The sequence below is a fragment of the Varroa destructor genome, unplaced genomic scaffold (genome assembly GCF_002443255.2).
Source record: "Varroa destructor unplaced genomic scaffold, Vdes_3.0 BEIS01000007.1, whole genome shotgun sequence".
NCBI lineage: Eukaryota > Metazoa > Arthropoda > Arachnida > Mesostigmata > Varroidae > Varroa > Varroa destructor.
This window is the reverse complement of record NW_019211460.1, coordinates 14,913,539-14,928,017: the sequence shown is the minus strand read 5'-3', so window position 1 is coordinate 14,928,017 and position 14,479 is coordinate 14,913,539. Positions and strand designations below refer to the sequence as shown.

Sequence of the window (14,479 nt, the reverse complement as noted above, 5' to 3'; positions counted from 1 at the left end):
TTTACTTTAGGTAGTAAAGCAAGCGATTTCTTCCATAGTCAGAATTGCGTAGTTCACAAAAACACTATTTCAACGTTATAGCCCCCTCTTAAAGGAAAACAAAGTGATATTAGATATTACTCTGATATTCTTCACTTTTCACAAGTTTGACTTACCTATCACATGCTACTCACATTGTCGTCCCTTGTAGCTTTATAATTTACAAACCGGGTCGGCACAACCCAGTGCAATCAACCGATGCATTGGTATTTCTCGTAAATAACTTTGCAAAGCCCAACAATGGTAAGTAGTGTGTATAATGAAAGACAAATTGGCAAAATACATCGCGAAAAAATTTCAAACGCGAAGTGCAGTACTAATACCGCTTCCTAATGGCCTCCAACGTCGGCTTGGTATTATCGTATTATACACCACACCTAGAATCTTGGAACAAATGCTCCATTTAAAGTAAGCGAATTTCACTGATTGTTTCATGCCACACAAAAATACACGTTATTTAAAAGTGTCGTTCTTATAAGATCATACGCACTTTGGCGGCGTCCAAGAACTCGTTCTTTGCCACGTAATTTTCCTTCTTTTTTTTTTCCATTTTCTATTTGTTACTAGTCTGCGACGTTATGTTACGCGTTTGGTTATGTTGGGCCTAAGTTTAGGCCGCATGGTGAAACTGTCATAGTGATCAATAAATTATGGAGAGCAAGCTCAGTCTGTTACTGACCGATTATTATTGTTATTATGTTAGTTTTTCTATAGATGCTTTGTAATATCGTATCATCAAATATATCCGTCATAAAAGTCACCGAAACACAATCAGATCAGCAGTTGATTCTGCTTTTAGTATACGCTCTGAAAAATGAGGGCTTAATAGAATATTAGCGTACTTGTTCCAGGTATATCCTTTCTGTCGTCTGCTGCTGACAACTTCTAACCTCTGTAGTCCTTTGTGACGTAATCAGGCTAGAAATATCAAAGCACTTATCGGATATAGGTATTAATTAATTATCCAATTGACAATTTAACAAAAACGTACATGGACGTTTCGATGTCCCTGATGCATCTCTCATAAACCCTGGGTTTAATGCTGCTTGTCGCCAACAAATGAAGCATTTTTGACTGCATCAAATAAACTCAATAAATGCCAGTCTTTATTTCCTTCTACAAACTAGGGTAATAGATAAGCGCGTAGTGATTTCCGTTATAATTATTGTCGATAACAGGGACTGGCGGCTTTGCTTAAACTATTAGAGATAATAGAAGCTTAAAAATAGCACATTTTGATATTAAAAATTGCGGTCTTTTTCCTCAGTAAAAAGCAAATGGCGTTGAGCCGCGTTGTTTCTGTAGAGAAACCTGGCGCATTTTCGATTTGAATTCACGGAACCGACAGATGGCGGAAGGTAGGCATAGTGTTTGAGAAGAACTACGCCAGTAGACGAAGTAGTAAGGTACCAGCTGGTCAGTATTCTTCACCAGTGGCTACCAGACGAAGGTTAGACAATAACCAATCCCTTATCTTGCTGGCCTCACTGGAATAATAACGAACTGATGGATCCTAAAATTTGTCCGGGATGCAGGAATTTTGCTATTATGCAGGCTGAACCACAAATATGCATACATTAGTGAACCTACCCTTTAAGTCCTAGCGGTCGCTGTGTGCCGACAGGCTATTCAAGGCTATAGCTGCAACGAATTAAACCCATTGCTGCGTGACCAGCTTCTGCCGGTAGTATAATCTGTGTGCTTTTTAGAGCGGCTAACTTGGTAGCGAATTCAATTCGGATATTATTATCATGCTTTATAGATTCGATTAAACAAAAAAAAATTAAATTTACAATAAACAAATCCGCTTATAAGAGGCAATTATTGCTACACTTCTTAAACAACTATCCTTATACAGATGATAATTTTCTAAACGATGCGTTACCACTTGCAGTGCCTGGACAGCGAGGTCCATTTTCGATCTGCCCACATCTACTAGAACACGGACGTCGTTAGGACATCAATGGAAAATTGACATATTATGTACAGGAGTTGACCCGAGTGGAAAAGTAACTTAGTATTTATGCTTTATTAGGCTTCGGTAGTATACCTTGCACTTAACAATACAGATTCTAGTTATTATGTTTCGCGTAACACCACTCAGTTATATCAAAACATCACTTACTTCTTCTTTAGAAATTGGTACACCCAACGAAGCATCTAATTTTTCAATGAACAAACTAGATGCTTTTCAACTTGATGCTTTCTACGTTCAAGAGAGGATAAAACTCGTGAGTTCGGTTACCGAAAAACTTGTTTTTACTATGAAATCGTTATATGGGAAATGTTGCACTCTGTCGATAGCGTCCACTTGTCAACGCACCAATATCAGTTGGTTGACTGAACGAATAGTAAATTTATTGCTGAATACACATATTAAAAAATAGCGCCAAGTACCTGATGCATTCCTATTCAACCCTATAATTCAGAGATAATTTTTGGACTATCTTGTAATCGAGCAAATTTATACAAGTGTGTTGGCTCCCCACAGAATCCACCGCTTAGGATACTTAAGCGTCCCTAAGAAGTTATTGCCATCGCACAAATCTTTTCATACGGAAATAGGACAACGACAGCAACTCTGCAATAACATTCACGCTAGAAATAAATGTTTTTTTTCGCCGAGTTAATGCGGCCCTGGCCAGCCACAATAGGCGTACCGGGCCCGATCGTCAGGAAAATCCGTTCGTTTAATGCGCGAGAGTGGGGCGCAACAACAGTGTACTTCAGCATAGCTCTTACTGCAGATTTAAACTACCTGAGCTCATCAATCTGCTTGTTGTAAGGCGGCTTTAACGTTTCTGACCAGCAGGTAAATCTACTCAGTCTTGCGTGTTCGTTGTCGTCCCGCAGTCTTATACTACGTCGCATTGCTTTACGGCGAACGTCAGAAATTTCAACGAACAAATCGTTAACGGCTAATTAAGCATGAGAAAATGATAGGTCTACGATCAAGCTATCTCATTTCGATTGGCAACTTTCGTTAATAAACTGATGCAAACCATGAGAAAACTCTATTTAAACGACATCTGAGACCAAATAAGTACCACTGTTCTAGCTAGAGAAGATGACATCTAGCTAAAAAGAAACAGATCTTGAACGAGTCTAGAAGGTTGTGGGAGTGCGATTTCTGGCCTAAAACAAACACAGAAACCGCTTCAAGCTTTTCCGAAAACTAAGAGCCGGCTTCGGAACGAATCAGCGCGAAGGCTGCTTTGTGTATCTTGACAGTGCGTTAAACTGCCCGCTTTTGGAGTCTATTTTAAGGCCTGTATCACTCGTAGCTTATTCTTCGCTTTTTGTGGTACGATGGATAAAATTATCCCTTTAAAGGGATTTTCCTCGATTTTCAATGATCCATAGCCGGTTCGATCACTGCGTCGACATGATAGGTATGCTGATCAGATAAAGCCTTTTTTGCGCACAGTATAAGGCAGATAGCACCCACTAGGCAAGATCCAGCTAACAGGACACTGACCCGTGTATGAAATAAGTGGAAATAATCGACCATTTTAATATATGCTGTGCTCATACGCAGACAATCTCTAGCGTGAACAAATGTAAAGCAGACATCATTAGACTTCTGCTCTCCTCCGCATGGATACCTTATAGGATTTTGAGGGATCTGAAAGAAGTGCTCTACCGTAAAGCTCCCAGCAGTAGTGAAATGGTGAATGCAGCCCGTGATTCAATGAAAACCTTTCACGTGAGTCGTAAAGCGCCTCATCATTACATACAGTGATTTAATGCAATACGCACTGAATTAATATAACTTGTATATAGATAAATAAAATAACCATGAACGACTGAGCTATTTGTACTCGTCCACGTATTGCTCCATAGACTTGCGCTTGATGAGGTCCATGCAACATGTCCAGAGAAACAAACCGCTCGAAAAAAAAGCGAGAACTCTAGGAAAGGATCGCCTATAAACGGGTTGCCTCCTTCGTTCGGCGAAGTTCAAATCCAAACAGTAGACCAGGCCCAGGGGAAGTTAATTAGATCTCAAATCTGTGATTAATAGTTTGATGAATCAAAAGGATAAATAAATTTGTGTTACTAGCCTGTGAAGATATAGCAATAAAAACTACAAGGAATTTTCGCAGCTGTATTTAGTGTTGATGGCTGTTTGTTGCTCAATTATTCATGTTTCTTGTTCAACAATTTTCGCATATACCACTGCTCACACTCGAATATCGTGGCGTAAATATTTGCATTGTAAAGCATGAAAAATCGACTAGTACTCGAGCTTCAAGCGATGCGGTTGTACCTGAGTTCGGGTTTCTAGATCTATTTTTCAAATGTTATCGCATGGCGTACATATCGTTAGGCTTAACAAGAATCCCTACCGGTTCTTAGAACCAGCCGAAATAATATCGAGCTTTTTAGCTGAGTTTCATTTGTGTGCGATGACTTATCCTCAGAGGACGAACTAACTACTCATTCATTTGTCGATGAATAGTACAAAATAGGGCTCAGGACACAGTTTCGAATAGCGGATTTACAGTAACGCGATCCAGTTGAGAGCATGTTGCAATCGGTGGCGTTCAACACGATACCAACATAATTAAAATGATTGGCACTAATAGGAAACAAAAAAAAAAAAAAAAAAAACACTACGCTAACATAACTGATTAATTATATTTCATAGATTCGGCAATGATCTACTTAAGGAAAAAATATGCAAGTTGGAAGGATACCACCGGGTGGCCTAAATGAGGTCTGGACTAAATAAACACTAAAATTATTAAAGGCATTAGAATCTAAATGAACTATTTATGTCGAAGTTGTTGGAGTCGTTGCTTTCGCCGTACGTTGATTTTGACAGAGAGACCAAGAGGCTCGACATCGGTATTAGTCCAACTATAACCGAAACCATTGGTCCAATTTTGTAATAGAACGTATATTTTATTTATGTGAAATTTCATATTTATTCGAAATAATGTTAGATAGTTCAATATGAGGATATAACGTAATCTTTATCGCTACTTTCCAACAAAATGAGGAGAAGACGAATCCATTGTGTACACTGATAATTAACGAAACAAAGAAATCAAAAGTATGTCTCGTTTTCTGCAAAATACGGTAGTTGGCAGCGAAGGCCTTCTATAGCATACGCAACTACACCAACATCGTGGATAGCGCGATTCATTTTATTGCCCGTTCCCGTTAGACGGCTACATGTTTCTACGTGCATCGCTGTTTTCTGGAGTGATCCTTGCCACCATATTAGGTGTCGTGTGCCATACATTCATCGCGTATCATTCCATATATTTTAAATTAATTTCGCACTTTGTTTATTTAAACTGAAATAAAAACAAAGATATTCGAATAAAAACAGCACTGGATATTTATTACGATTACACGATAGCAAATACCAATCGTGTTACCCTGTTTTATACCTTTAAGGTTGCCTATGAAGATAGTGCCGCTTTGGCTTTGAGGAACATAAAAATAGTCATTTATAACTAACACTTAAAGTGGAGCAAGCCTAGTGTCCCAAACAATGGTTTTGCAGCTTTAAAAAAGTTACACAGCTAACCGCAGGTATCAACGTCTAAAGACTTTATTAGAGATTAGTGCAACGGCATCAAACTTATAAATGGCCCCATTGAATGAATATCGATCTTCATCGCCGGACAGATTTATCGCTAGAAGCACTAGTAAACGCTGTGATGTAGCTCCAAATGAAGATTCAGCAATAAATTTTAGCGATGACACTCATAGATACTAATTAATAGCACTTTTGCTACGTAGGTGTATATAACAGGGTAATGAGAAATCAAACAGAGACGCTCAAGTCTCATTGTTGTTCCTTAACCCGAGCGTATAGCCAAAAGCCAAGCAAGAGTCGAACAGTCTGGAAGTGCTGCAGCATACGGATATAAAATCTCTAGTAATGGATGGTCAAGTGTGGAACTTATATGGTGGGATGTTTACGTTGGACCAAGAAAAATCGGTTGACGAAGACTATTTATGGGCCTACGAATTCGCTAAAAAGCTCTCGCCGTATCCCGATAGCAAACCACGTGATCTACTCTCACCAGAGCCGCTATACCGCCTTGTGTAATCACTCCGGTACATCTGAGTCGCAGTGAAGAGTAATATATGTGTAAACTAGGTTGTTTGGGAAATAAGCATATACAGGAAAATAGCCCCTGATACAATAACGTTTCTTTTGGCGAGACAGTCACCCCTCGGTAGAAGTGAGCAAGTCATTCTAGCTTTGGGAACGATGTAATAGTCATTTGCCTACGTAAAGTAGCACGACATGGGACAAGGACATCGTCACTCTCTCAAATTATATATTAAAAAAAATCTATTACAAGCGCTTGAAGTGTTCGGTGTACCTGAAGTAAACGAGTTTTAAGCAATAACTTTAAACAAGAAAGACGATTCAAATATGTGGGTAATGAAATTTAAAATAAGCAAATGTAAAATTCTTGCAATAACGAGCTATAGTTTTTGAAGAATCCGCAAGATGCAATTCGGCCGCCGATCATTGGCCACAAATCAGTAGCTTTTATATTAGTTCAAGGATATATCAGGACAACCAGTCAAAGGGATACGGCAATGCAAAGCGAACACATTAATCGATCGTTTTTTTTTTTGTCTAAGTACGAACAAGCCTGTTATTTGACCTAGTAGGAATATGTTTCGACCAATATTTGGCTAGTCTGATTGACCCGGATGGAAATTTGCTCTTGGGCAAGGCTGTTACATGACAAGTTATACATGCAGTACAGACGCATTGACGAAGATGAGGTAAATCTATAGATGAGTACATCATTTATTGAATACCCTAATATTCTGAATAAGGGAAGTTTTTTTTTAGAAAAACCTTCCATCTGCTATAGCTATGGCTATGGCTGACAGCGGTTCCCCTACGAAACATATGAAAGGTCTCAGTGTACACTGTGGTTGTGTGTGTGTCTAGAAAAAAATAGAAGTGTCCACGGGTCCCCTCAGAAACAGTTATTTTTTCTGAACCATTAACATCGTAAAGGCTACATTAGATACTTAGGATACGATGACAATCTGGAACATCAAATCTACGATTAAATAGAACATAGACAGGATCGTAGTCACAGCTGATATAGTGAAATTTTCTGCTGTATTAGATGCAGCAGATGCTGTATTTTGGCAATTAATAACTATCTACTGACCTTATAAATATCCATGTTTCGATTAAGAATGATAGGTTAAGTGGGCCTTGGCACAACAATGACTATTACAGAATTCGCCAAAGTCCTGTTTTCTAATAAGATAGATGCGACTATAATGTAATATGTCACGGCTCAATAGGGTCAGTTGAAGTTAAATGATTGTTTGTATTGGCTGACTGACAAGGAGAACGGTCACGTTTGCGGTCTCGTTAATAAACAATTAATCTGAAATGCATAAATTTGCAATAGTACGTACATGTACGCTACTCGGTATAGTAAAACATAGTCGAGGTTTTAGGTATCCCTTGAAGATGCTAACGAAGTTCGGTCTGCGATAATACCTCAGTCTTGTAAAAGGTTACGTTTGGCTACATCCCCGTGAAAAATTCTCCCTTTCATTGCTTATCTTGCCTCACTGCGATTTGTTCAGTAAGAATGACCGAACTCCATGCAAAGCGTTAGGACAACGCAACTCGTGTACTGATCTTCTAATAAAGCATGCCATTTACGATACAATATAAATGCATCTAGAACCTAGTATATATTCAGTTTAGACTGACAATTGCGTTCGAATAGATCACACCCACGAGATAATTTATAGCTTACAGAAAGTAAGCATTCTGCATTGGCTGCACATTGAAATTAAATCTAAATAGAAACATAAAACGTAACAGACCTCATTACCTATGCCCTGATTACCCTGTTTTACAGTCGAAGGCAAGTTCGATTCGAATCGTTGTGTTCGGTGAAGTAGAAGGTACACACGTGTTGGAAGGAAAATTTTACGTCGAGCGTTCAGAGCGCAATGGATTTTAGGAGGCTTTCGGTGGAGCCCTTACGGGCAAACGACACGGATTGGTAGACTACTATGACAACTAATCCTTGACTGTTACGTTTGTAAGCAGATTCAAATTTTAGAGAGATTAAGCAAGCTGCAACGTCTGTCTCAAGTGTCCAGTAAGCGCTAAATACAAGTACATAGCAAGAAATGTCTTCCAGATGCAAGCACATGCTCATGCGTCGTCCGAAAACGGGCGAATTTCCAGCTCTAAAAAGACCTGGGCACCGATGTGTCTGGGTATCTTTATGGGTGACTCACGTGGTTGAAAACAACACAGGGTTGTTAAAGAATGATATAACACAATAGAGAATTCCCCAGAGAAATGATAACCCAACAGAGAAATGGTTTCAGTCATAGGCAGCTTCAAACAATTTTCCGAACAATTTCTTCGTGTTTACCAACATAGAATTTTAGTACTGTTAGCCGAGTCACACAAACTAGCTGCGGATAAACGCAGTTGTAAATAACATGTCAGATCGAACAATGAGACTGAATAAAGCAGACGTGGGGCGGATACTCGCTCCTTTCGCTGCATCCCTATCGTCTTCAGATAGTAAACATTACATGCATCTGAACAGCTTTTTCGTCTGAAGTGCACTACTTGGTCAGTGTGCCGGAAGTCGAAGAGAAGCCTGCCTAATTCAAATAATCAACAGTGCAGCATAGCACCTGGACACGCACTATTCTGTTACTGAATAGCGTAAATTTGCGTAAATTACGACCGCACACGTAAGCTACGCAAGCAACAAGGCATTGACAATCAATAATGTACACAGGCGTGTACAACATGTTGTCTTGCAAGTAACTTTTCTACGTCCTTAGTCTCACCAGCGAATTCAATCAGATCTCGTATTGATTTACTGCTGTTCTCTCTGATGTAGACAAAAAATTAGGAGGTGGTGCCAAGTCCTCATTATTCATATTCTTCCACCCTAGTGTCATCATGTCCAGAAAGGTTTGCCGTTTGCAACAGCTAATGTTGACAACAGGCCTTTACAACAACCAACGTAGGGGAAATTCAGGCCTCGCTTCAGCGTCGACACTTCCGCTGGACCTTGTCCACGCCAGATGTCGGCAGTGGCGTATCGATCTACTCGCTTAGACTGCTTTTCCTATGACATGTTCCTATTTGTATTTTTTGACAAATCTCTCCATGGTCTAAGTTAATCCCTGCAGCAGTTAGGGGGCACCGTTATCAAATGCTAAGACGAATTACTCAATCGTAGATTGTCAGGGTAATAGGCGTCGTTATTGCTAATACTTTAGATTATAATAAGATTATAGCATTGAAAGAAATTTTACGACATCTCGCTTAGTGAAGAGGAATGCCAACCGAAGATCCAGTGCTCGTATGGCATCACAACGGAACTCATTGAAATCAGTTTTCGAGGAAGAAGTCAATGTTCATATTATATTTAAGTTCTACGTGCACCAGTGGAAGATATTTCATGGCCATAGCATAACTAATAACGTTAGTGGGGCTTGAAAATGCTTGCACCTGTCTTCTCATTGGAAATTAGTTGCAAATATCTATTGTTCATATATAGATCGTTAAAAGCATCGTTGTTGCGGCGAAATACTCCGGACAAAGCTACGTTGCATCTGTTGAATAAGTCTAAGCTCGAAATTGCATCGTGTGCTCCACCGCTTGGCCGGGTGCTTACGTAGATGTCTTACTAATAAAATGAGGGAAAACCTGTGGAATAAAATGGACTTCCTAACAAACTTCGAGGTTGCATCGAACTGTCACGCGGAACGATACCCGGTGTCTGGAACTCTCGATGAATGGCGTTTGAACGAAAGTAAGATACGCAAATGGCGTATAGCTTTCTTTTTTTTTTTTTGTATAAGATCACACACTCTTCTGTGTACAGATTATTGTTTCGCTTTAGCCTTTGAAAGCTAGGTCTAAACAGAAGCGTTACTTTATAAAATACTATAGCGTGCAGTACCACAAACGAACAGTTGTCGTCTGTGAAGCAGCAGATGGTTGTTGGATTACACTGAAAAGTTCTAACATGCCAAACCAAATGGTGATCGCCTATTGAAGAGCTGTATTGAAGGGGGGGCAGCTCCGCCTTCTCATAGATAGTACGCACAAAATGGCCCAATGATTCGCTTCCACACAGAGTATACTTAAAAGGGAACTATACAGTTGTAATAATTATGTAGCGGCGTTTACAGCCCTAATCACAGTCCTACCGTTAGTCCATTAAATTTACGATGGACAAGCACAGAAAAACAATTGTATTATTGGTCCGCTCTTCGGATGTTAACTGAATATCATCGGGTAGTTCACCGGTTACTAAAACACTAACCTGCCTAATAATTTATTTATTTGCAATTTACGCCTACTCTCGCAAAGCATAGTTATCTGAAACTTACAACTAGGTATAGCTGCAGTACAAAACGGGGAAGGTATCGACCTCAGGCAAAATTTTTCCTCAAGAAGTCTGCTACGTTGCTTCACAGGGTAAGCCACCGGAACATCTCAAGCAGGCCGACAGGTTTAAATGGTAAGGCGGTCTGCCACGAAGCATTTGCCACGACATCTCGTCCCAGTTCAGTGAGGTTATAAAATACAAACATATTATAAAGCAGATGCCCAAAAGAGAACGAAATTTGACAAGTATGCTGTAGCCGCGGGTTAACAACGTAATGGTTTCGCAATAAATGATTCACAGATAGCGGTTTTTTGCGGAAGAACACTTCATTATCGTCGATTTGTTGCTTATAGGACATAGGTCTTTTATGGAGAACATCCAGGTATGGTTACTGGCACTTTTGGGATGTGCTGGGGCCTAGGTACGCTAGACAAATACGAGAGGTTGTCCAGTAAAACCAGTACCAACTCGCTCGTATTAACAGCGGACGGTAGCCTTGTGGAGATTTATACGAAATGATATTGAGTAATTCAGGCTAACTTAGTTTATGATAGAGCGTTGCCAATAAGGTCTGTCCAAATTTTGCTTTCCGCGACATCCATTTGCTGATACGATAGAGTTCGAATTCCCAATAGAAGTTCTAATTTCGTATTTATGGAAAGTATATCAAGGAGACAGCATCACAATGTCGGAACAAAATGGGAAGCCACTAGTGCGGCAGTGTCAGACAAAGTCGGTACGTGTGTGTTTACTGTTATGCGGAAAGACGGCCGCGGCCAAAGGTTACTTTGTTGCAAAATACTACATGCAGTAAGGATCCTGTAAGCGAATCAGCCAACACGTATAGTTTCATTGAACACATTTGGACCACCACTGGATTTTCTCTTTGTTGTCATACAATGCTGCTACAGTTTCGGGCAATCGAATATAACCTACGACCGTTATCATACGATACGGTTCTAAATTGTGCTACAACGATTTTTACTACTTATCACTACATAATATTTGCATCAGCTATTTTGGTAAGCCGTGCAACGACTTCTCTCGGCTCATCCTCCGCTCCACGTTTACAATGCGTGAGGCTGGAAATCTTTATCTTCTTAACTTAGTAGTGCTGACTTAGAAGTTGGGTAGTAACCTCTGGCGACAACGTACCATTTACCTGCTCCTTGCAACTTTTCTCCAACTAAATATATTGGTTTGGGTTTTACGTCCGGTGTCACTCACCTCATTAGACATCACGCCAGCACGACGATGAAATGTTCGGTATCAGTTCATCTCACATTTTCTTTTTAATTTAGTAGGTCAACACGTTATTGGCGTACTATCGCGAGGACGGTTTTCCTCACCTTGGCCGGTCTAGCTTCCTCGTCAATTCATACAATGGACACACGTCGTCTCCCGGACGAATTGCATTACTCGCAAGGCGACAGGATGGCCACAGTAACTTTTTCCTGCCACGATGCCCTAATATCCTATGCCACATGCGGCTCAAACTGTCAGTGTATTATCGCGCCGGATCAGAGCTGGCTGGAGGATATGAGACATACTTTTTCCTTCTTTTCCTGCGTCTTCCCTAGTTCACCATTGGTTCCTGCTTCGACCACATGACGGTCATGATCCTTCGGGTTTGTCGCTGACAGCTAAAACGAGACGTTGAAGAGTGTACAACCGTGTAGGCACAGTCTCTGAAGGTCGATGATGGCCATTTGCCATTTGGTATGCCGCGACTGCCTTTGTTGCGCTGTTGGTGACAGCTCACAAAGCAGTAGCAGCTACCGAAGGCGGAATAGAAGTAGCAGGAACAGCAGTTATAATACAAAACTATAGGATTTTCGCTGTTTTTTTTAGTCATTTTTATCCAACAAATGGGCTAACGCGGAGTGAGACGACGTGTTGCCTTTGGTTTATAGCCTGAAAGAAAGGGTTACACCGGTAGCTGTGATACCTCCTTGAGTCTACCCATTTCTCGCTCGCACTTTTCTTGTTGTTGCCGGCACTACCGATACAATTGTCACCTCCGCTGCTGCTACAAGAGACAAGCGGTTGAGGCAAAGCGGACGATGAACGTTACTGACCATTTCCAATTTGACGGATGGACGCGTCTGAGTGCAGCCCGCTTCGACCCAACAGCAAAGGCCACTAATCTTGTCCTTAGCATCGGACACTGGTAGCATCATCTGTGATATCACAAGCGATAAGCGAAATAACACATGCCTCCCATACGTTTCCGGACATGCACAAACATGAAAAGCAAAAACCGCACGAGCCAGAGGAGGAAAACAAAGATCAGGGAGGCATGCCACAAGGATGGGATGCCAAAGAACCTATACTTGAACCACACATTCCAAGCAAATACACGCATATAGATATATCGGACTAACTCACGGGCTTACGGCTTCCTGCATATAGACATATGGGAGATAGATCTGCTTTGCGGGCGCTTTACTTTTGATCATGATAGGCTTAGCCCAGCGGAATGCTTCTGTTGAAATAGATTCAACTGTAGGATGCTAGCAACAACACGGTCGTTGTTGATTAAAGAACACAGAGAAATTTATCGGAACGAAAGGAAGTGGATTGCATATGGCGGAAGGTCCCAGCTGTGCTAAGTAGCGACGCAATAATAGATTAATAAAATGGTCTCATGATTAACATAGAAAATTTCGCTTCGAAGCGTCGTGGAGCAGCGAGAAAACAAAATATAATAATCGTCATCGTACAAAGGACTGCTAGCTCCTTGGAATATAGAGATTATAATGTAAGACGTGCGCTACTGAAAGATAGGAGCTTGCCGTTGCCGGTCGTATAATCAACAATGATTGCAAAGAAAAATAAGCACAGAAGACATTGTATCGACCAATAGTAATCTGGTCTTTATGGGATGAATTCATCATAAAATGAAGTATACATAGGAAGGGTTTCGTACGGCATTTAGAAGATTTTCGGATTGCGTTTGCCTTAAAAGAACAGGCGCAGACATTTTCATATTATTTCAAAAGCTGCTTATCCTATTTACTTTAACTCTGCCGTTTGCGGTGACAAGCTTGCTTCTGCTTGAGAATAGTGGATACGTATAGCCCCACGACAGACTGCGTTGTATACGGTGAAATCATTGAAAGCAAATACACATTGAAAGTATTCGGTGCAACTGCGATAACCTGCAGAAAATATAATACTCAATAATGAAATGCTTAAATTTCTATAACTTCGTTTGCTCGACGGGTTTACCATGTTCGTCAAATGAGTTTTCAAATCTATTTATAAAAAAAATAGGTCTATAAAAATACAGTTTCGGTTTCCGTAGTGCAAATTGATTCTGGCCGCTTTTCTTGGGCTGGCGGCAAAAATAAGCACGGCGCGGGGAATCGCTGGGGAGTCGTCTCTATGGCATTAATAGCGTTCCGCCGTGCTATTGCAAAACTTGGACCTCTTCATAGATACGTTCTGCGCGTCCGTAACCAAATCTGTAAATTCCGACGAATTGTTGGCGCATAGATTGTCAACTGGTGAATGAGAGTCTAAGATTTTACAACTTTCTAGAGCGGGCATCTGCGTTCTATTAAGAATCTTCACGAAAAAGTACAAGCACTAGGGGAAAAATCAAAAATTATGCGATTGTAAGTTCATTGTTATTCATTTGCAATCCCTAGTTCGGGTATCATTTATAAGGATTCCCTATAAAAAGCATAAAGACGACCGGTCAAATAATCTCTCTCTATCTCAATAAATGAAAATACGTGCCACAGTTTCCGCTAACAAGAAACATTAACTAATATTACTAAACTATATACGTTGATAATAATTAACGTCTGTTGTGTTCCAATATACATGTTTATAACATGTCACGTATTTGCGAGATTCAAATTCTGTTAAGCCGTAGTAAAGGACACCACCGTAACGCGTCAGTTTAGCCTCAACCCAGATGGGTACATAACTTGTTAACAGGGTTGTATTAAAATTAAATGGATTAAAGATTAAATAATGGTTTTGCTGCCCGTTTTTTTCATTGATAGCACAACTATAAATGACACTTTGTCCACTATACC

The 14,479-nt window shown here is 40.3% G+C and overlaps 1 long non-coding RNA gene across 1 annotated transcript in view; it reads right to left on the bottom strand.

Annotated features, from left to right (window-relative positions):
• The window catches only part of LOC147754361 (uncharacterized), a 61,147-nt gene extending 48,288 nt beyond the window's left edge, over nt 1–12,859 (bottom strand). The window contains exon 1 of the long non-coding RNA XR_015316945.1: nt 11,658–12,859. This is a non-coding gene — a long non-coding RNA (uncharacterized LOC147754361). The remainder of the gene's footprint in view (nt 1–11,657) is intronic.
• Nucleotides 12,860–14,479: the final 1,620 nt, after the last annotated feature.